Below are 22,762 nucleotides of genomic sequence, written 5' to 3' on the forward strand. Positions count from 1 at the left end.
GGGGTCCAGGGCGAAATCTGCGGGGGCCCAGGCCCCTGTGGCCCCACGCATACGCCCCTGAGAAACGCTAGGATGTGCATGATCTGAGCAGAGAAGCAAGGAAGTCTATGCTCAGAACAACAGCCCGTGAATATCCTCCACACCCTTGTATACGCCATGGATGTAGAGTGTTTCCGCGCCTGAAGCAAGATAGTAATGACCGAATCAGAATGATCTTTTTATCTTAACCGAGCCCTTTCAATGACCAAGCCATAACACCAAAGGGGCACATATCCTCCATGAGCAATGGACCTTGCTTCAATAGGCCATGTACCTGTGGAAGATGGAGAGGATCCCTGTCCAGCAGTCGAATCAGGTTCGCGTACCACAGCCTCCACGGCCAATCTGGGGATGCGAGAATTATTCAACCCCAGAAGCGTTAGGTACCTCACTCAAGGTATAACTTATCCAAAATGTAAACCTCAGAATCATTAGGTACCTCACTCGAGGTATAACTTAGCCAAAATGTAAAACTCAGAAACATTAGGTACCTCGCTTGAGGTATATCTTATCCAAAATGTAAAACTCGGAAGCATTACGTCTTCACTCGAGGTATATCTTCTTGTACTATACAGAAATGTATTTCACTTCTTTCCTGCAGCACCCTCTGCTATTCTAGTACTGAGAACCACATATACAGCTCTACCAATGCACCTCAGTCCTCACCTGTATCTCTAAAGATTATATTTTCAAATCTGTTTTCAGATCAAATTCAGAGGGGTTGAACAAACTGCTTGTTGTGCCACCCCCTGGCAGAACTTTGGGTTTTCTGAGAATGCTGAAATTAGGTTTTCCATCACTGAAGTGCATTTGGTTCAAAACCATTATTGAGAATTCCTTTTCCTTTGCAGGGGGACAAGATCACCAGATCTAATGCACATATTCTCCTACTTCTCCTTCAGAAGGCCTCGAGGACTTATCTGACAAATTGTTTGGTATTATGTCAACAGTTTCAGACTACCCGTGTAACGGATTTTTTCTTCCTATTATTGTTCCTCGAGATGTCACTTCTCTCTATATAAAAGAGCTTCACTTTCCTTATTGTAAACCAATATGAACCCTTTAAGGAAAATGGGCAGTATATAAGACTCCACAGAATAGAATTCAGATTAAATAATGCAACGCTGTTTCACAATTATGACTTTTCTGTCCTCATACTGTGTTTCTCCAGTACAATATTACATAGCTAAACTAATCATACAATCTATGGAAGAGACTCATACTCTTAGCTTCCAACAGTTTTAATGCAGAAGAAAAAAAAAAAACAAGAGACTTACTGCATGAAGGCGGTTAGCTTAGCGGGGTTTAAAAAACGTCTGGACAGCTTCCTAAAGGAAAAGTCCATAGACCATTATTAAACTGACTTGGGGGAAAATCCACTGCTATTTCTGGGATAAGCAGCATAAAATGTATTGAACTTTTTCGGGATCTTGTCAGGTATTTGTGACCTGCATTGGCCACTGTTAGAAACAGGATGCTGGGCTTGATGGACCTTTGGTCTGTCCCAGAGTGGCAATACTTATGTACTTAAGATAGCTGAAACCGCGTGTGGCAGAGCGTGTCAGGATGGTCTGCTAATTGGTGATGAATGGAGATGAATGCTGCAGTTGATGAATGTTCAACCAGTAAAAGCGGTTGATCAGTTTGCAAGGTTGGACCAGACGAGAAAGGAGCCTAGTCATGCTGGAGCGAAGATGGAGACTTTTTTTTTGTAAGGGGAGAGTTGCAGAAGACTACCGAAAGGATTAGGGGCTCTAGAATTAACCAACAGGGTCAAAGGTTACACCAGGCTGAGGTATGAGCAAAGAAGTCTCAAGGGGAGTATAGAGTAGAGGTCAAAAGCAACATTTAATCTATTATTATAAAGGCTACAGGACCAAGCAGGAAATATCTTATGTTAGTTATAGGCTGTCGGTATAATAAAAACTGAATGTAAACCTGCACATACAGCTGTAGGGCAGAACAATGTATGATTCAACACAGCTTAACTTTTGCAAACTTAAACAGCACAGTTTTATGCCCGAAAAAAAGTCTTTGATCAGACATTACTGTTCTTTCACAAAATGCGTGATGTGTTTGAACTGCCACTGGACAAATCTAGTTTGTGTAATATATATTCACAGGATGACTGTCATGACAGAGCCAGCTGTGGTCTTCACCTGCCAAGGGGAAAAAGTAACAATCTGTAACAATTTAAAAAGGTCAGTGACCTAGTATGACACAGCAGAAAATCAGCACTGTGTATGTACGGTTATATGGGTGTGTGGTATGAAATGTTCACTGTTCTGCTGTAGCTGTAACAGTTTTTCCTGACAGCTTCAGTACAGTGGATTCTATGTTTGGCCCATGTCAAGAATTCCATCCTCAGCCTGTCCAACTCACTGGTAAGACGGAAATAACAGAGTAATAGCAAGAGGACAAATATTTTGAGGTTTCAGACTGCCATGAAGTGATCTTTTTAGTTTGATCTGTAGCCTGCAACTCCGTTGTATTGGCATTGTTCTAAGAATAATTTATTTCAAGTGGCAGGACGTAAGAACTATTACTGAGACCACCATAAGTACAGAGGCCTTACTAGGTTCCTCAGTACTAGTAATGCCCCTCATACAAGGAGTGTGAAAATTTCTGCCAATTCTAAAACCCCTTTGTTTGAGCCTTGAAATGGAGAGGGATATTGATTTGAGACTCCTAGAGATGTCTAGAGTTCCCGAGAAGGGAGACTGCAGGGAGGAGATGAGGGCGGTTGTTCCTCTTTCTTAGGGGAAATTCACATTTCCAAAGGAGGAACACAGAGAAGCCCCCTCACTGTTAATAAAAGGGTTTACTAGAGAATTGCCAGAGGTTTTCTAGGGTCTCAAGACAACAGCCTACTGTGTAGTATAGTAAACATAGTAAATATAGTAGATGACGGCAGAAAAAGACCTGCACGGTCCATCCAGTCTGCCCAAGAAGATAAATTCATATGTGCTACTTTTTTATTTGTACTGTCCTCTTCAGTGCACAGACCATATAAGTCTGGCCAGCCCTATCCCCGCCTCCCAACCACCAACCCCGCCTCCCAACCACCAGCTCTGGCACAGACCCTATAAATCTGCCCAGCACTATCCCTGCCTCCCACCACCGGCTCTGGCACAGACCCTTTAAGTCTGCCCAGCACTATCCCTGCCTCCCACCACCAGCTCTGGCACAGACCGTATAAGTCTGCCCAGCACTATCCCCGCCGCACAACCACGTATAGGGTGATGAGGAAAGAAACTGAGACTAATCTATGCCAGTTTGCAGCAGATTCATTGGGTACAAACAGGGGAGGCAAATTGCCTGCAACTTTAGGACAAGTTTAAGAGCCAGGGGTCTTGCGAAGGGAGCACTGTTGGTGTACTTTTATGGGAACTGAGTATAAATGGGGCCAGTGGGAGAAGAAAAGGGTCCCAGCCCAGTCTATGCTAATGGAACTAGGCAAGGAAACCCTAACCATGCTGTAACTTTTATTTTTATTTCTGCATTTGCACCCCACATTTTCTAATCAAGTTGTCAGTTCAATGTACTTCTGTTATTTATTTGTTGCATTTGTATCCCACATTTTCCCACCTATTTGCAGGCTCAATGTGGCTTACATAGTACCGTGATGGCGATCGCCAATTTCGGTATGAGAAGTACAGAGTGGTATTGCGTTAAAGTTCATGAGTGACAGATTAAATTAGGTAGTCATTAGGTAGTCAAGGAGGGAGAGTTAAGTTTTGTCCAGTTCTGGCATAGGTTTCGTTTACATAGACATATTACATAGATGTCAGGAGTAGACACATGCCTTGGTTTAGTTTCTGTTAGTGGTCAAGCAACGTGATGTGTTTGTTGGTGGCTATCTTGACTATATAGGTTCATCCAGTAACAATTTTCTAAAGAAGTGTGCTTTCAGGTGTTTTCGGAATGTTAAGTAGTCATTCATGTATTTTTAGACTTTCGGTATTTATTTTGGCTTTATTTATTTATCGGATTTGTCCCTGTTCATCACTAAACTTAAATAAATGTAAATGAGGCAGTTTACAGTTCCCTGAAGGGGACAGATACGACGTTCTCTTAGGTGTCCACAGCTGGTGTCATGGCTGCTGGCCGAGTCATGACATATCCAAGTAAGTGGAACCAACATTTCAACATCAAGCTGTGGCTTTCTTGAGGGCTGGGCCTGGTCAGCCACAATGATCGGTGCAGGTAAGAGTTTTGTGTTTTTGATTTTTAGTGGCACTGGATGACACATGCTGATTCATCTCTACTAAATGTACTGAGTGTACAATCATTACCACTGAAGACTACTTGTGTCTGTGTCCAATTCCTGGTCATAGATACCAGCAAGGTCCTGAAGTTAAAAACTCCCCCCCCCCCCCACCCCCGCCAAGTACCACCCACTTCCTCCTAGTGAGGACAGAGGAAGAGGAGTGTACATAAAAATTCAAAGATAATGCTGTAGAGAGTGCAGAGAGCCCCCTTTCAGTTTTCTCCTGGACTACTATGACTATTAGAGCACTACATGTGGCCAGCCCGGTGGATTGTGTGGCAAGTGCTGTCCATTGCCATGCAGACTATACCTGTTTGAATCCCAAAATTCAGTCTTCCACTCCCTGGGTCAGCTAAGGGAATGCTGCAGAGGCAGCGCTCACAGCCCCGGGGGTGAGAGAGTTATGGTTAGTGCTTAAAGGGAATTATGCTCAATCATCTTTTATATTTTTGATATGTTGACTGATATTGTGGTGTTAATCCAGAAGATCATTAATGGGATTGAAATGTGAAATAAAGGTTACAATAAGATAAAGATAAAAGACAACAAATAAATAAGGAGGTTTTTTTTTAGGCCAATGAGAAAAATGGAGTCCGATAAACGAAGGCACTAAGAGATTCTGCTTGCTGACACTGTTTAGACATTTGAAGTCTTCTTCCTTCTTTTTAGAATTTTTATTTGATGTCAATATTCATTCCCTTTTATGTGGAAGTTATTGGAACCGATGTTTTATTCAGCTTTGAGTGGACACTCAAAGTGATTAAACGATGACAGGATTCAGCGCCCGTGACTACAGAGTGCTACAGGGAACCTTAGAACATGGTCCCCAATCCAGGACCATCACTGTAACGACCAGATTAGGCATGTTGATGGCAGGAGTAATATGAAATATGGAAGAGATCATCAGGCATGTCCAAATAAAGGCTCACAGCTTAACGGCTGGTTCCGGGGCACCTCGGAATTCTCTATAACTGCAGCGGAGGGGTCTCTCTTTCCCAGGGTACATTTTAGTTATCTCTTGCATGTAGGAAATAGGCTGCCCACTCATGCCTTTAGGAGACACCCCTTACTACACTCACTTAGAGCCACTTGGAGATGGATATGCAGGAGGCATAGTTTCTTGGCAAAAACTACCCCCCTACTTCCTATCTGTAATAACCCTGACTTTCCGCCGGGACAGGGGGGAAGTGTCTTTAGCCGTTGGGCGAAAAAAAGGAATAATTTATCTGGCACAGGTGATCAATGAGGAAGGGCAATTAAAACCTTTTACAGTACTCTGTGAGGAATTCGGTATAACAGGGGGTCAGCAGTTTGCCTAACGTCAACTACAACATTATATGTCTACCCTACTTTTGACAGACTAACAGAGGATGTCACTGAAGTACTAACCAATATGTACTCTTTGGGAGCTCAGCAATCTGTCCCATTAAAAATTTCACCACCACCAATTGAAAGACACAACAACTGAACTAGATTATGTGCGTTTGGCCCGCAGCTGGACTGAGGATTTGGGCTGTACAATGCAGGCTGACCTGTGCCAAGCATTCATAGGAAACCTGTACCAGCTGAGATTGCCAGTTCCACAATGTGAGAAGCTGTACAGGTTTCTTTTGAGAACGCACATGTCGCCAAGGAGGGGAGCCCGAGTAATTGACACCTGTGAGGGATCTTGCCCCAAATGTGGGGAGGAGTCTGCTACCCTGGGCCATATGTTTTGGTCTTGCCCGTCAAACAGTTTTGGAGGGGCATTTTACGCTCAGTAGATCAACTATGGGGGTGTATATTAATACTTGACCCTCTGCTCCTTTTTTTATAAATACAGCTATACAGCAGCAACTCCGCCGGGTTTCAAAAGATTTGTGTTGTTGGCTATCTTTTTTGGCCTCTCTACCATTTTGAGATCTTGGATGTCGGAACAGGGTCCCCCTCTGGTCCTTTGACGTGCACAATTAATCCAACAAATGAGATTGAACAGATGTAGTAATCGTTCCTTAGATAGTGCTCTGGGTGCAAGATTTCACACACAATGGGAACCTTTGTGGATGTCTTTGCCCTCCGGAGGGAGAAGTCATAATCTGAATATTTGATACAGCTCACTTGGGGACGGAAGAGGGGGGGTGGGGGCAGGGTGGAGGGCAAGGGCTTAGGTATCATGGTTGATGAACATGTTATAATAACGATGCTTTTCTGTTGATTTGTATCATTGTATTGACTGTATGGTGTACCAGTTGAGCAATGTTACCAATAAAAATGATTGAACATAAAGGCTCACAGCACCAAATCCCAGCCCTCTTTCCAGAGCTGTAGCAAGCTATGTGGCTCAACAGGGTGCAAAGGAAGCCGTCCATTGGCTTCCCATGTGCTGATGTCACAAAATGGGCAGGGCAGGAGCGCGTGTCAGTCAGGGACGTGTTGCACAGAGCACATTTGGCCCCTGCAATGCTCCTGCCTCTTTCCAAATGAGCTGAAGACTGAAGCGCCAGAAGTTTAGTGCTGGGCCAAACAGAGAAATCTGCAGGAGAGAGGCTGCTGAATTTTGATTTTCTAGTCTTGGGGAGATTTAGAAAAGATTTTTTATTGAGAGTAGAAACTTAGCAGTGTTCATAATTTAGGATTAAGTGAGGAATTTCTTTGTTGGTACATCAAGCAATGACTAATGAATGAACAAAGGGTGAAAAATATAAATGAACAGTTATTGCTGTAAAAATGCACTGTGAACCACTTACTGACCCCAGGCTCGGCTCATGCTTGGACATGCAGGCTTGGGGCAGGGCTGTTTACCCAAAGCATACATGTGTATTTCATTTTATTGCCAAAATACAAAAGACCTGCACACACAGAGCAACAGCAGAACTGTGCACACTCTGGTGTGAAGTCCTGCCAGCACACTCAAATGATAGCTGCATGCATAGAGCCAGTCTGCGTCTGTACGCACAGATAAAAAGACCTGCCAGCACAGTGACACAGCAGGGACCGAAGCATTTTGGCACAAAGGCTGCACACCTAGAACCACAGCAAGGCCATGTACTTTCTCTTGCAAAGACCTAGAAAAAGGATGGAATCCAATTAAAGCAAACTTAAATGGTCTCATAACTGGAATGAGCCTTTACAGTAGCTTCAGAGGTTGGGATTGGAAAGTGAAACCAATGTGGGGCAGACTTCTACAGTCTGGGTCCTGTAAACGGCAAAAACAGATCAAGATCAAGACTGGTGAGGGCTCCGACGGCAGCTCCAGTAGTTTTAATAATAGCTTATGAACTTTTCTTTTAGGAAGTTATCCAAACCTTTTTTTTAAACCCTGCTAAGCTAACTGCTTTTACAACATTCTCTGGCAAAGAATTCCAGAGTTTAATTACACTGAGTGAAGAAATATTTTCTCCTATTTGTTTTAAATTTACTACTTTGTAGCTTCATTACGTGCTCACTAGTCCTAATATTTTTGGAAAGTGTAAACAAGCGATTCATGTCTACCCGTTCCACTCCAATCATTATTTTATAGACCTCTATCATATCTCCCTTCAGCCATCTTTTCTCCAAGCTGAAGAGCTCTGGTCACTTTAGCCTTTCCTCATAGGGAAGTCATCCCATCCCCTTTATCATTTTCGTTGCCTTTCTCGGTACCTTTTCTAATTCCACTATATTTTGTTTGAGATGCAGTGACCAGAACTGCACACAATATTCAAGGAGCGGAGCGATACAAAGGCATTACAATGTCCTCATTTTTGTTTTCCATTCCTTTCCTAATAACACCTAACATTCTATTTGCTTTCTTAGCACTGGCAGACTTCTATGGTCTGTGCCCCAAAATTGGCAGGGAGAGACAGAGATTACCTGTGCAAAGTGCTAGACTCAACTCCGGCCACCTGGCTGGGCAGACTGGATGGAATGTGCAGGTCTTTACTACCACATAGCTATACTTGAGGTGTTTACACTCTGGTGCGAAGATCTGACACACTGGATAACAGCATGAGGTGCATACTGATGAGACCTGTCAACATCAAACCACAGTACAGGTATGCATAGTGGTGAAAGCTGCAGATATAATGCTACTCTAGGGTGTTCACACTGGTGTGACCTGCACATATGGGGTCAATTCAATAAAGGGCGCTCAAACTTAGGCACCCAAAACTAGGGTTCTCAGCTAGTATTCTATACTGGCACACTAACGCACCTAATCTGTTAGATGGCCAACTTTAGACGCAACCACTTATGTCACGTCTATGACCACTGTTCCCTCTAAGCTGAGCGAGTCTTCCACTTACAGACCTGCCAGTAGGGGGTGCTGTTTCACTATTACAGCTTCAATAGTGGAATGGAGGCGTGGTCTGGTGGTTAGAGCACTGGTCTTCACATTCAGAGGTGCCTGGTTCAAATCCACTACTGCACCGTGTGATGTTGGGCAAGTCACTTAACCCTCCATTGGCTCAGGTACAAACTTAAGACTGTGAGCCCTCCTGGAACAAAGAAATACCCAGTGTACATGAATGTAGCTCACCTTGAGCTACTACTGAAAAAGGTGTGAGCAAAATTCAGATAAATAGTGATGGACAGGCAAGTTCTGCAGAACTCGAGGGAACATGCCTGTCCCTAGCAATTTTCTCCTAGGCCTGTCAAACCTAAAGCCCTGGTAGACCAGTTGGCCTCCATGCCCCCCATCCTACCAAACACAAGGACTCACTAAACACAAGGACCCCCAGAACCCTAATACATAACCCCAACCCCTACCAAGCACAAGGTCTGGAGGTCCAGTGGGCCCACAGACCCCTCACCCCCCCCCCCCCACACACACACACACGCTGAATGCCCTGGTGGTCCAGTGGGACCCGTGACAGTGGGGGCCCAACATGACCCAACCCCCCCCAAAGGTTAGCCCTGGTGGTCTAGCATTATGGGGGGTCCCCCCAACATAACCACCTCCCCTCCCGCAGTACCTTTAAGCCCTGGGATGCACTGAGTAAGGTTTAACTTTCATATAAGGGAGACCCTCCCTTGTATGCAATTAGCAGTCAGAGCTGGTGAGCTCATTGTTTCACGTGCTCTCCGGTTCTGATCCTGGGGCGCAGGCAAACGTGGGTGCTAGTCTGGCGTCAATGGCCTCCAGCGCCCGTATTTGTCTTTGATCATCTGGCCATTAGGAACCCAGTTATAGAATAGCGCCTAAGTGCACTTACAGGTGTACCTGCCATTTTACCCCCACTTTGGCACTCAAGATCCGCTATCTCACATTTGCATGCCTACCATTGGGTACCTAATTGGCGCTATATAGAATTACCCCCATAGTGCCACAGCAGGGGTGCAAAGAGCATTACAACATGGGTGTGCACACTGGTGAGACCTGTCAGCCCAAAGCCACGGCAAGGGCTGGCAATCCAGTCAGTGAAGAATAACGTACAATAATGCATACTGAATGTGGTAAAGCACATTCCTTGCATAGTAATTAGCCTATTTCTGATCACACATTACTCACCTCTAGAGAATACCTGGTAATTAGGCACAAAAACAGAAGATGTTAGTATATGTGACCTATTGCCCTACACAAATATGTGACACATCTTCCTAGAAGCTATTTTTCAATGGCTATCCAATTTTGGATTAAAATTGTACATGACCCAAAGTAGATTTACACGTTTAAAATCTCTGATGCTTCTTAGCAAACACCCAGTTAAACCAGTAAACAGAAGAGCTGGATGTGATCCTAAATGCCCCACCATCAAACCTGGTTAGAGGGCAGGTACTGATGTGGAAGGATGCTACGACAGCTCCAACCACCCTCTTCAGTTCCCAGGACTAACCTGGAAGTGATTTAAGCAAACCCAAGGGCATCCTAAAAAGTCAAAACTCAGATGCTTTACTGTAGGATCTCCTTAAGTTTTATTTTGATTCACAGTCCCTTCCCCAAGTTGGGCTAGCTTATCCATCCAACAAAGAAGGCAGCTGCCTAGAGCACCTGATGAGCTTATAAAGCCAAAATAGAAAGCCCTGGCAGTGATCTACTCTTCCTATGGATGTTTTATTAATTCCCACCCTAGATTTTAAATTGCTTTGGTCACCGCTTTGCTATTCTTGTCAAACCTTAAATCCTCTTGATAGTGCCTGTATGGGACCAAGTGAAAAATAAAAATAAAAATAACCCCCCATTACCCTACTACATGCTGCAACTTCCACTCCCTCTGTCACCAAGAACAGAGCCAGCTGGCACAACTGACCAACTTGTCCTCCTGTCAGCACTTCTCCTCTTGTTTTATGCAGTTCAATCAGCTGATCTAAACTGTAAGGATGAGAAATGGCTGGAGGAGTTAGAAATAATAGACTCCCAGCCCCATTTGCCTTCCATGTCATGAAAGGGGACAACGAGGGAGGGGCCACGGACAGGAAGTAAACAGAAGAGCAATAAAGTTCTGTGGGGAAGGAGAGAGGGTGGGGGGGGGGCTTAGGGAAGGGAATGGAAACAAAGGAATTGAGAATGAGGAAATGGAAGAGAGAACAGGCAACACACTGGGACTGTGGGGGACATAATACAGACAAAGGGACTGAGACTAGAACTGGATGGTGAGAGTGAAGACAAAGTGATTGGGTGGGGTGGAGAGTGTGAACTAGTGGACTGAGAAGGGGAAGAGCGAGGATTCAGAATGGGTTGGGGGTATAAGCAAAGACTCAGGGGAGGAAGGAAACGAGTGAACACTTGGGATGGAGTGAGCAGGGATTCAGGGGTTGGGATGGGACTTGGGAGAGTGGGAAAACAGAGAACGGGAATTAAAGCAGTGAGGACGAAACTTCACAATAGGAGCGGAGAGGGGGTTAAGGTTAAAACAAAAAAAAATAATGACGGACTGTACCATTTTGTTTTCTTTATTGTTTGGACACAAGTTATTAGGTACAACACTGTATAGTCAGATTGATGTTTATGTTTGTTCCTTTCTCTGAAATGTCATCAATAAAAATGTTGAAACATAAAGCAGTGGGGACTCAGAAATTGAGTGAGGTCTAAAGAGTGCAAGAATTGAGTTTGATGGGAGGGGAACACTGAGGAATCAGCAATTGGGGGGTGGTATGAGTGAGGAAGGAAAGATGGGGCTAGGGATGTGCGCTGGGGTAAGAGAGGTTTTTATGCCCCTGTATAAGTCGTTGGTGAGGCCCCACCTGGAGTATTGTGTTCAGTTTTGGACACCGTATCTTGCTAAGCATGTAAAAAGAATTGAAGCGGTGCAAAGAAAAGCTACAAGAATGGTATGGAATTTGCGTTACAAGATGTATGAGGAGAGACTTGCTGACCTGAACATGTATACCCTGGAGGAAAGGAGAAACAGGGGTGATATGATATAGAAGTTCAAATATTTGAAAGGTATTAATCCGGAGATGGGAAGGCGGTAGGACTAGAGGACATGAAATGAGATTGAAGGGGGGCAGACTCAAGAAAAATGTCAGGAAGTATTTTTCACAGAGACAGTGGTGGAGATGAAAACGGTAACGGAATTCAAACATGCATGGGATAAACATAAAGGAATCCTGTTCGGAAGGAATGGATCCTCAGAACCTTAGCCAAGATTGGGTGGCAGAGCCGGTGGGGGGAGGCGGGGCAGACTTCTATGGTCTGTGCTCTGAAAATGGCAGATACAAATCAAGGTAAGGAATACAAAAAAAAGTAGCACAAATGACTTTATCTTGCTGGACAGAATGGATGAACCGTGCAGGTCTTTTTCTGCCGTCATCTACTATGTTACTATATGTTACTATGAGATGAAGGATGGAGGAAAAGGACTAAAGGGAAGGAATAAATAAGACACAGGGGGACTGGGAAGGTGAAAAAAGGAGCTAAAAAGCTGATCTAACTAGTCAAACAATTAAAAAAGGGAAACGGAACTGGGGTAAGTGACAGAGATTTAAGAGAAAAGTGGAAAGAAGGAAGAGGTAGAGAAACAGCGATTGGAAACCAAGAGAGGGGGAAGAAGTTGTAATGGGAGAGTAAGGCTATGGCAGAAAGTGAGAAGTGAACGGAGGAGGTGGATGGTTTGAGAGACCCACAAAGGAGTCACTTCTCAAATGGTGGAAGGACAAGGAAGCCAGACAGCTGAGTCTGGTAAAGTGAGCAACCCAGTGAAAGGGAGAGATGGGGGGGATGAAATCTGGCTATGAGTGAATGGAGAGGCAGAGAAGAAGAAAAAAAATTAGATGAAAGGGAAAGATCAATATCAGAGAAAAATATAAGGGAGAAAGTAAAGACGAGAGGAAAGACAATAAATGGCAAATTGAAAGGAAATCCTAAAAAGACCAACAAGAGGAACATGGAAAAAAAAGAGACCAATGTATTTTTTACAAAATCTCCAGGGAAAAAAAAAAAAGAAAAAATGAGTTGGGGGCAATTTTCAAAAACTGTCAATGGGACTTGCAAGTGACTTAAATCCGTGTGCCAGCAAGGTCATTTTCAAAGGGATATTCATTGCAGCATCTCCATTTGAAAATTCGAGCCAAGATGCAAAGCACATACAGTATGTGAAGATATGCAAAGGTGTTATTGTTACCCCCGCATCTCTTCCATCTTTACATTTTGCAAGCACAGGAGGAAATACATTCTGTTTCTATTTCTCATTGGTGCATTATATGCAAAGTTCAGCTTCTCAGAGTTTTTTAGTTCAGGTTTTGTCTGCACATTTCTATTCCTGTCATGTGGTTCCTTTTTTGTGTTTGGTGAGGGTCCAGATGTGTTAAAACACAACACAGGCTTTATACTCTGACAATGGATACATAGGAAGAAGGTCTACGTTATTAAATCTTCAGCAAAGATCAATAAATGTGACTAAAGAGACCTCTCTTCTGTACCCCCCATTCCTGAAAAGCTGTTTCAGGTTTCTCTTAGCAGAAGGCACTACACTGACCTCACTAGCTCTCCAGCTTTGCCAGGCTCTAGAGTTACCTCTCGCACTTCAGACTGTTCTGTATCCCATAAGCGTCCAATTCTGATGTTCTTACATGAGAAAATAAAAATGGTTCCAAATTCATTTCAGCCACTGGCTTCACGCTTTCTTCTACCTTCCCAATGACACTCTTAATTTTATAGAACACGATCAAGTTGATTTTAGCAGACAGAAAATGGGCGATAACCGTAAACTGTAGAATTGGTATGGCGGTTTCTCCTTTGATTTCCCTGTAGCCTTTTTTCATTAAGATCGTAAAACAGAACTGCTGTGATGTCTATATGCCATAAAGACTTGGCTTTCTGTTTGAGGCTGAAAAGGTCCCTGTAAAATGAGTCAGACCCACACACCGTCATAAATCAGACTGGATTAACCCTGTCCCCTTAATCTGCTCTCTGAAGGTATCAGACAGGCAACCCTAACACCTTATAATGCTCTGATAACAGTACATAACCATTAACACAGCAACACTCACTTTTAGGATGTTAGGGAGGAGAAACTGCTGGTAATGGAAACTGTAGTAACCAGCTTATAAACCTCTAAACAATCAGAACAAGGAAAATATTTTTGTATTTATCTATTGAAATTAATAAGGCAAGCATCCTTGTAAGGCTGCTGTACCTCTCACTCATATTACCCTGCATCAGTGACCTGCAGGACTTCCTCTAATATTGACACAAGTCTATTAAAACATGCCTGTCCAAAAAGCTCTTTGCATTTTGTTTTGGCCTTACATTGTCTTCCAGTATCACGAACCTTTGTTCACAACTATGCAGGTTTTTTCCTCTTACTTTATAACCCTCACATTTTCCTTCATAAGTACATAAGTACGTAAGTATTGCCATACTGGGATAGACCAAAGGTCCATCAAGCTCAGCATCCTGTTTCCAACAGTGGCCAATCCACAAGTACCTGGCAAGATCCAAAAACAGTACAATACATTTTATACTGTTTACCCATTCTTCCAGTGTTATACACACTACCCAAAATTCACAAAGATTTAAATAACCCCCCGGGCAGACCGATAATGTCATCCAGGGGATCACTACTAGAACCCCTCTCCATGTATGAGGACACGTTTCTTAAAGAGTTTGTACCAGAGAGTAAGTCATACATCAAGGACACCACGCATTTGAAAGAACTATTAAGCCCTGCTGCACTCCCAGTTACAGAGAGTCAACCAGTAACTATAGAAGGTGGGCACGTCAAATGCAATAGATTGAGTTGTAGGACGTGTGCCTCCACGATAGAGTGTACTAGCTTTGAGCATAATGAGAAAACTTACTTTCTGAGACACAATACGACATGTCGGACCCCTTATGTGATTTATTACGTGATTTGTCCATGTAAAAAAGTCTACATAGGGAAAACAAGTAGATTACTGAATGCTAGAATGATTGAACATTGGTCACGGATTACCGCACAACACTTGGGGGCACAATTAGTGCAACATTGTGTCCGGCAGCAGGACACTGCAGATTCCTTGAAATGTATGGTTATTGACCACGTTACACCAAACACAAGGGGAGGAGACAGGAACAGGAAACTATTACAACAAGAAACTTTCTGGATATACAATGTGAACACACTGGAACCAAATGGGCTGAACACATATATTCACTGGGGGTGCTTTATGTGAAACACCCCCGGTGGTGATACAATTGACAGTTGAAACTGAAAACTGTCAATGGGAAGTGCTTTAAAAAAGGCCGCTATTTCCTAACCGGGCATAGACGCTGAAATAAAGCCAAAGCTGATAGACCGCGAGCAGTGAGCTATATTTCCTCTTGAGCCATATGATGTGCTGATGAACTACGGTAATGCTCACATTTTTACTTCTGCAGGTCCAAAATAAAGCCGACATATGATCCTGGGCACTAGTATCCCTTGGCAAAGCGGTGTGTAGCGAAACAGGCACCTGTTGGGAATACCCGTGCAGGACAACAGGCTATATCGGCAGACTAGCGAATCAGAGACCAGCGTCATCACAGATAAGTGTGACTTTAGCATTTAAGACTGTATTGCTGCATCACCTAACACCTAGACTCAATAAGAGAGTATTAACAAACATGTGAACACCAAGTGAAATTAGATCACTCCTTCAGTAAACAACCAAATAAATTAAGAAATTTCGATTAAGCCTCAACAACAAGTTAAATCAATAAGTTACGCTTGTGATTTAAAATACTGGAAGGAGGGGGTCAGTCTATGATTAAAAGTGTCACGTATTAGGGTTCACCAACATTGGTGCTAAGAATTACCCTAGTGACTGTATGAGACTTTCCCTGATCACGTTTGTCTTGATTAACTCTCTAGTTCATCTCTACTATTTTTTGGTATTGGTATTGTAGACGACATAGTAGAGTCCGGCCCCAGATTTTTATCCTAGAAATAAGCAGTGGATTTTCCCCAAGTCCATTTTAATAATAGCTTATGGACTTTTCTTTTAGGAAGCTATCCAAACTTCTTTTTTAAACCCTGCTAACTGTTTTACAACACTCCGGCAAAGAATTCCAGAGTTTTAATTACACATTGAGTGAAGAAACATTTTCTCCGATTTGTTTTAAATTTACTTTGCAGCTTCATTGCATGCCTCCTAGTCCTACTATTTTTGGAAAATATAAAAACGTGATTAACGTCTACCTGTTCCAATCCAATCATTACTTTATAGACATCTATCATATCTCCCCTCAGCCATCTTTTCTCCAAGCTGAAGAGCCCTAGTTGCTTTAGCCTTTCCTTATAGGAAAGTCGTCCCATCCCCTTTATCATTTTCGTCGCCCTTCTCTGTACCTTTTCTAATTCCACTATTTTGAGATGCGGTGACCAGAATTGCACACAATATTTGAGATGCGGTTGCACCATGCAGCGATACAAAGGCATTATAATGTCCTCATTTTTGTTTTCCACTCCTTTCATAATAATACCTAACATTCTATTTGCTTTCTTAACCGCCGTCACACACTGAGCAGAGGGTTTCAACATATCATCAACGATGACACCTAGATCCCTTTCCAGGTCAGTGACTCCTAATGTGGAACCTTGCATTATGTAGCTATAGTTGGGTTCCTCTTTCCCACATGCATCACTTTGCACTTGCTCACACTAAACGTCATCTGCCATTTAGACGCCCAGTCTCTCAGTCTGGTAAGGTCCTCTTGTAATTTTTCACAATCCTCTTGTGAATAGCATTGTGTCGTCAGCAAATTTAATTACCTCACTAGTTACTCCCATCTCTAGATCATTTATAAATATGTTAAAAAGCAGGGGTCCCAGCACAGACCCCTGGGGAACCCAGTATCTACCCTTCTCCATTGAGAATACTGACCATTTAACACTACTCTCTTGTTTTCTACCTTGCAACCAGTTTTTAATCCACACTAGGACACTACCTCCTCTCCCATGACTCTCCAATTTCTTCTAGAGTCTTTCATGAGGTACTCTGTCAAACGCCTTCTGAAAATCCAGACACACAATATCAACCGGCTCACCTTTATCACGTTTGTTCACCCCTTCAAAGAAATGTAATAGATTGGTGAGGCAAGATTTCCCTTCACTAAATCCATGTTGGCTGTGCCTCATTAATCCATGCTTTTGAGTATGCTCTGTAATTTGTTCTTTATAATAGTCTCTACCATTTTGCCTGGCACCGACATCAGGCTCACCGGTCTATAATTTCCCGGATCACCTCTGGAACCTTTTTGGCCTTCCAATCTTCCGGTACCACGCTCAATTTTAAAGATAAATTACATATTACTAACAATAGTACTGCAAGTTCATTGTTCAATTCTATCAGTAATCTGGGAGGAGTATCATTCGGTCCAGGAGATTTGCTACTCTTCAAATTGTCAAATTACGCCATTACTTCTTCCAGTTTTATAGAGATTTCATTCAGTTTCTCCGACTCGTCAGCTTTGAATACCAATTCTGGCACCGGTATCTCTCCTAAATCTTCCTCGGTGAAGACCAAAGTAAAGAACTCATTTAATCTCTCCGCTATGGCTTTGTCTTCCCTGATTGTCCCTTTTACATCTCTGTCATCTAGCGGTCCAACTGATTCTTTTGCTGGCTTCTTGCTTTTAATATACTTAAAAAAATTTTTTACTGTGTGTTTTTGTCTCCAACACAATCTTTTTTTCAAAGTCCCTCTTTGCCTTTCGTATTAGCGCTTTGCATTTGATTTGCCATTCTTTATGCTGTTTCTTATTATTTTCGGTCAGATCCTTCTTCCATTTTCTGAAGGATTTTCTTTTAGCTCTAATAGATTCCTTCATCTCACTTTTTAACCATGCTGGCTGTCGTTTGGTCTTCCTTCCTCCTTTTTTAATATACGGAATATATTTGGCCTGGGCTTACAGGATGGTATTTTTGAACAGCATCCATGCCTGATGTAAATTTTTGACCTTCGAAGCTGCTCCTCTAAGATTTTTTTTCACCATTCTTCTCATCTTATCATAGTCTCCTTTTTGAAAGTTAAATACTAATGTATTGGATTTCCTATGTGTACTTACTCCAAAGCCGAATCAAATCTGATCATAGTATGATCACTGTTATCAAGAGGCCCCAGCACCATTGCCTTGACCGTCTTTCTGGAACCCTGGAACTATGGGCCTGGACCTGATCATTAGGAATCAACTTGAGGCAATGACCATAATAACACAGGCATCCGAGACACCCTGCCACAGCTCCTTGCACCCTGAACCCAAATTAGTAAATAACAACAATTACCCATTAATTAAATGGGAACAACTAATTAAATGGGAACAACTTGGCCGCAGCTTTATTAAAACAAACAACCAAAACAGGACACTCGAGCCAAAAACTATGAATAATGCATCCCTGTCTGCTGCCATACGCAAGACTGACCAACGCACTATATACTGTACCCAGGACATTCCAAGCTGAGACGTGTAGAATAGAAGACACAGGACGTTAAAGCAAGAGTTGAGTGGAAGGGTAAGCTGCTCGCATTTGAGCCCACAGGGACAAGGCGGGCTCTTATGGCACGCTGTGGGCTTTTAAGCCCATGCCTCTGGCACCTCCTTTCCCCGTAGGAGCCCTGCTCTGGCGCAAAAGCCCTTTTCCAGACACCAGGGCTCCCTGACTGCTTCCAGCTTAACCTCCCCCAGTCGGGCCATGTTAAGGGTGGCTTCATGCACTGCGGCCCTCCGCCTTATTACTTCCCTCCTTCCAGAGACTATAAATTCTGAATCCACAGCATTCCTAGTCCTGGCTGATCTGTGGACTGATGCTCAGAACTCTGGTGCTATCTGGAACAGTGCCTGACCAATACCGCAGGAGTAGCGCAGAAAAATAGCTCCCCAATGCGCAATTGTAAAAAGATGAAAACAATATACGCATGTCTGACTAAAAGCAAGGGGGAGGAACACGCCTGGGGCACATGCTCAAGAGTTTCGCAGTAAGCTCAGCTCTTGAATGCGTGCGCTAGGCAAACCCGGAAGTAAAGCACACACTAGTGCCTTTCTTCTGCGCTTTCAAATATAAGCTTTTCAATTTTTTTTCACCTGAAAAGCTTATATTTAAACACAGAAAAAAGGCACCAATGGGTGTTTTCACGTTCGGGTTTGCTCCAAGTTGCACACATTTGTCTCTCATTACCAGCGCTTAGGGGCTTGCAAGGGTTTCCTTCTGCTTCCAACTAAAATAAAAAACCTGCAGATTTTAAAGAAAAAATTGTGGGAAATCCTCTCTTCAAACACCCCAACGCCTGCTCCAAGCTGGCATTTGGTTTTCAGCAATAAGAGCAGCTTTGTTTTGTTTGCAGCTCTTTGAGCATTGGGAGGGAATAGGAAATGACCTCATTAACATTCATTTTACTACATTTGCATGCTATTTGCGCTAATCTTTGGCGTGCACACATCTCCCGCACTAGGGGGGTCTTTTACTAAAGCTTAGCTCCAGTTATCCATTTTATTCCTATGGGCCCTGCGGCAGATAACTCGAGCTAAGCTTTAGTGAAACCATACTTTGTATTATTGTTTGAATATTTTTACTGCTGTAATTATCTGTTGCTCATGTTTGATTTATTCTTACATTGCCTTGAGTGAATTCCTTCAAAAAGGCAGTAAATAAATCCTAATAAATAAAGGTCCCCTAGAGCCCTCTGAGCATTCTGCGCTCACTAACACCGGCGCTGATTACCTCTAGTGCTGGCGTTAGATTTTGGGCATTGGCCCGCTGGTAATCAGAAGACCCAACAGGAAACAAATCAGAGGCATTCTGTATGACACTGAGTAGCACTTGTCACCTTAGACATCCCACCATGCAAACTCCTTGCGGATGTGGGTCTCTGCCATGCAAAATAATGGAAAACATCATACAGGGAAACAACAATCCAGCCACCTGACTTAAAACAGTTTACTGGGAAAAAAACTACCTGCACTTACAGGTCTTAGAACTTCACAGGCACCAAATGGGGAAATATTCTTTGTTCAAATACCTAACCAGCAGGTTTAAAATTTGGTTCTTGAATAATAAGCAAATAATAGTATAATGGGACTGCCAGAGACAAGATCTTAGAAATATGAAAAATGTGCTAAAAAGTCTTAACATGAGAACATTGTTATCTAATTCAATTTTATTTTTGTATTAACCTGCAGGTCACACTCACTACTAGAAGGATTCATCATGTGGGTAAACAGAGTCGGAGATAAACGCGTTTTGATCAGGATAACCCAAATAGTTCCATAAATCTCTCGTGTTTACTTTTTGGTTTTCATATGTTCTTAATCCTCATGGGCGTATCTATTTCCCTTTGCTGAAGAGAGCGATGAAAAATATTTTAGAATAATAATTTAAAAAAAAAACCCAGAAAGATCGTCATGCCACAGGGGTCTTGCTGTGTTCGTGCGAAATGAGCGAGTTGCCTTGTGGAAGCAATTCTGCAACGGATCTGGTCTGATGGCAATCTCAAGTTTTGTTCCTGGACTTCCAATGACAAGAATGTTCATTTTTCGAGCCTGACAAGTTGAGCTATGCTCTTTGGAATACTTTTTCAGATCTTTATTATCTTATAAATGTGCTTTTTACTGATCGGTATGTAATATGTCATTAACATGCACAAATGCATATATGTGCGCATGTAAACATATACAGCACATAGAAAGCCGGGAACTGCTTAGTACAGGAAACTTTGAACTTACCCATTCGGTGCAGCGATTTGGCTGGAGAGTGCAGGCCTGGAGTTCCTCTCTTCCTCACAATGTGGCAGGCTCATTTCTCAGCACAGCCACCGCCTCTGTCGCTTGCTTTCACTCTCTCCAGCCTTCTTGCTGCAAGCCTGTGTCTCGGGTGCGACTTCCTGCTTGCCACTGTCTCTCCTGGCCCCACACGAGGGTAACACAGCGAGGATCGTAGCAGAGCGTACAGGAGAGAGTGCTGCGGCGAGCTGAGCTCCGGCTTGGACACCGCAGTACATTGTACTTGTACCGGAAATAATTAAAAAGGAGGGGGGAAAAGGAGTAGGTCTCAGATTTCAACCTGGATTCCAGAGCAGTCGGTCAGGTTTGACGGCAATCACTTATCAGCAAGAGATGAGAGCCAGCCAGCCAGCCAGGCACTATCCACAGACTAGTTGCCAAGTTATCTAGTGCCAGGAAGGAGAACTTTTAGCCAGTCCGGGTTTTGAATTTACATTCCAGACCACCACCAGTTACGGTATATCTGCCTACTGAAGTCAGAGCTGCTGGTTCCATAACGGATCTGGAAAGGAAAGGGTTGTGGATTCAGGACTGGCATGAAATATCCCTCCAGGAGGTGGACATTTTGTAGTTCAAACATTTTTAATTTGGCAGCTCCAAATTCTCAGTCTCTGGCACATGATGCAGCCCTGTGACAGGGCAGCTGAAATTCTTTTTGCTGCTCAAGTAGCAGAAATCCTTGCAGGGAACCTCGGGCTCTTTTTGATGTTGGAAACCTATGACTTTATGAAATCCTGCAAGCATCTGTGAAAGAGAGAAGAACAGTTGTTTCACCCAAGCCCCTGCCCTGCAGGGGGAAGGAGGGGGGCACAGTTATAGCCACTTCTGTACTGTATCTTCTAAAATGGATTCCCCCCTGCTCTACAGACTCTTTCCAATGTTTTACCTGGGGTCCTTAGTTCAAATTTCTGTCACTACGAGGAATATATGGATTATAGCACATCAAGATTTCAAAGCCCAAGCAGTCTCCCTATTTTCTCTTCCTATCTTTGCTTTTCTGCACTTATCCCAAGCGTTCTGGAATTCTTAATGCTTCTGCTTCTACCACCTCTCTAGTAGTAGGCCATTTCACATATTCACTAGTCTTTCTATGAAGAAATGTTTCCATTTGTAGCAGGTCCCTGGCCAGATGCACCAGACTAATTGGGAATTCAGTCTGGCCCCTGCTCAGGTGCAGCTTTCCTGTGGCCAGTGTCTCAAACTGAGTTAGGTGCAATTGAGGGCTACAACTGATGTAGATCCTGAGGGGTTGGGGGAGAGGTTATTCTGAAGGTATTACATGTATGAAACGACTTCTTAGTAAGAAGTTCTTACATCAGCTGTGTCTCTGGGCTGCTTCTCACAGTCTGCTTCCACAAAAGACAAATCACTCAGGAACAGGATTAAAAACTAATTTTGTTCTGCTTATTTGAATGTGTATTTTTATTCAGTTATTTATTTTGTTGCAACTTTAAAGGAAATGGCAGATAAGGAGTGTAAGGTCCTTCTAGTTTCCCAAATGTCATTGCTGTTGCATAGCCATAAAGCCCAGTCTGTCTGCAGCATTACATTCATGTGTTTGTGTCTGTATTTACTCCATGCTTTCTTAAACTCAGGTACTGTTTCTGTTTCCAGCTCCTCTGGACAGCTATTCCATGCATCCACCACCCTTTCCGTGAAGTAATATTTACTGATGTTGCTCCTGAGTCTAGCTTCTTGGAGCCTCACAACATCAGCTCTTGTTTTAGAGAATTATTTTCTCTGATGAAGGTTTGCTTCTTGTACTTGTGTGGCATTTGAATGCTTCTGTCATATTCCCGCATCCCTCCCCCATGTCTCCTCTCCTTTAGTCTATAGATAGCCTCCTTCAATCTTAGCTCAAACAATTTTCAAAGCACTTAGACTTACAGAGTTCCATAGTATCCTATGGAACTTCGTAAGTCTGCTTTGAAAATGAACCCCATAAATATAGCTTTCTTGTACACCCTTCTCTTTTGATAGCCCTTCACTGGACTGCCTCCAGCCTGAGCCATGTATATTATTTCACATATATTTGGCCTCCAGAATGAGACATAATATTGTAAGTCACTTCTGTGCAAAGGCTTTATTACCTCCTCTACCAAATAAGTAGGTTATACCTCTCCTTCTAAATGGGGAGATAAGTGCACTCTCTGACTACAGCCTACTAACAATTGTAAACTCTTATAGTGACACCTAATGGCCAGTCAGAGAAAAGCAACAGATAAAGCTAATCAGAAATAGGCACTTCTGTAGTGCTGTAAAATACAACTTACTGAAGAATCCTTAATAAAATAAAAAAAACAGTGGAATTTAAAATAAAG

General features: G+C 43.0%; 1 protein-coding gene across 1 annotated transcript in view; it reads right to left on the minus strand.

The window, feature by feature from the left end:
• The window catches only part of PSD4 (pleckstrin and Sec7 domain containing 4), a 123,638-nt gene extending 101,849 nt beyond the window's left edge, over window positions 1–21,789 (minus strand). Inside the window, exon 1 of the mRNA XM_030201703.1 lies at window positions 20,385–21,789. The gene's annotated coding sequence lies outside the window, so the exon portion shown is untranslated. The remainder of the gene's footprint in view (window positions 1–20,384) is intronic.
• Between the last annotated feature and the right edge of the window lie 973 nt (window positions 21,790–22,762).

The sequence above is a fragment of the Microcaecilia unicolor genome, chromosome 4 (genome assembly GCF_901765095.1).
Source record: "Microcaecilia unicolor chromosome 4, aMicUni1.1, whole genome shotgun sequence".
Lineage (NCBI taxonomy): Eukaryota > Metazoa > Chordata > Amphibia > Gymnophiona > Siphonopidae > Microcaecilia > Microcaecilia unicolor.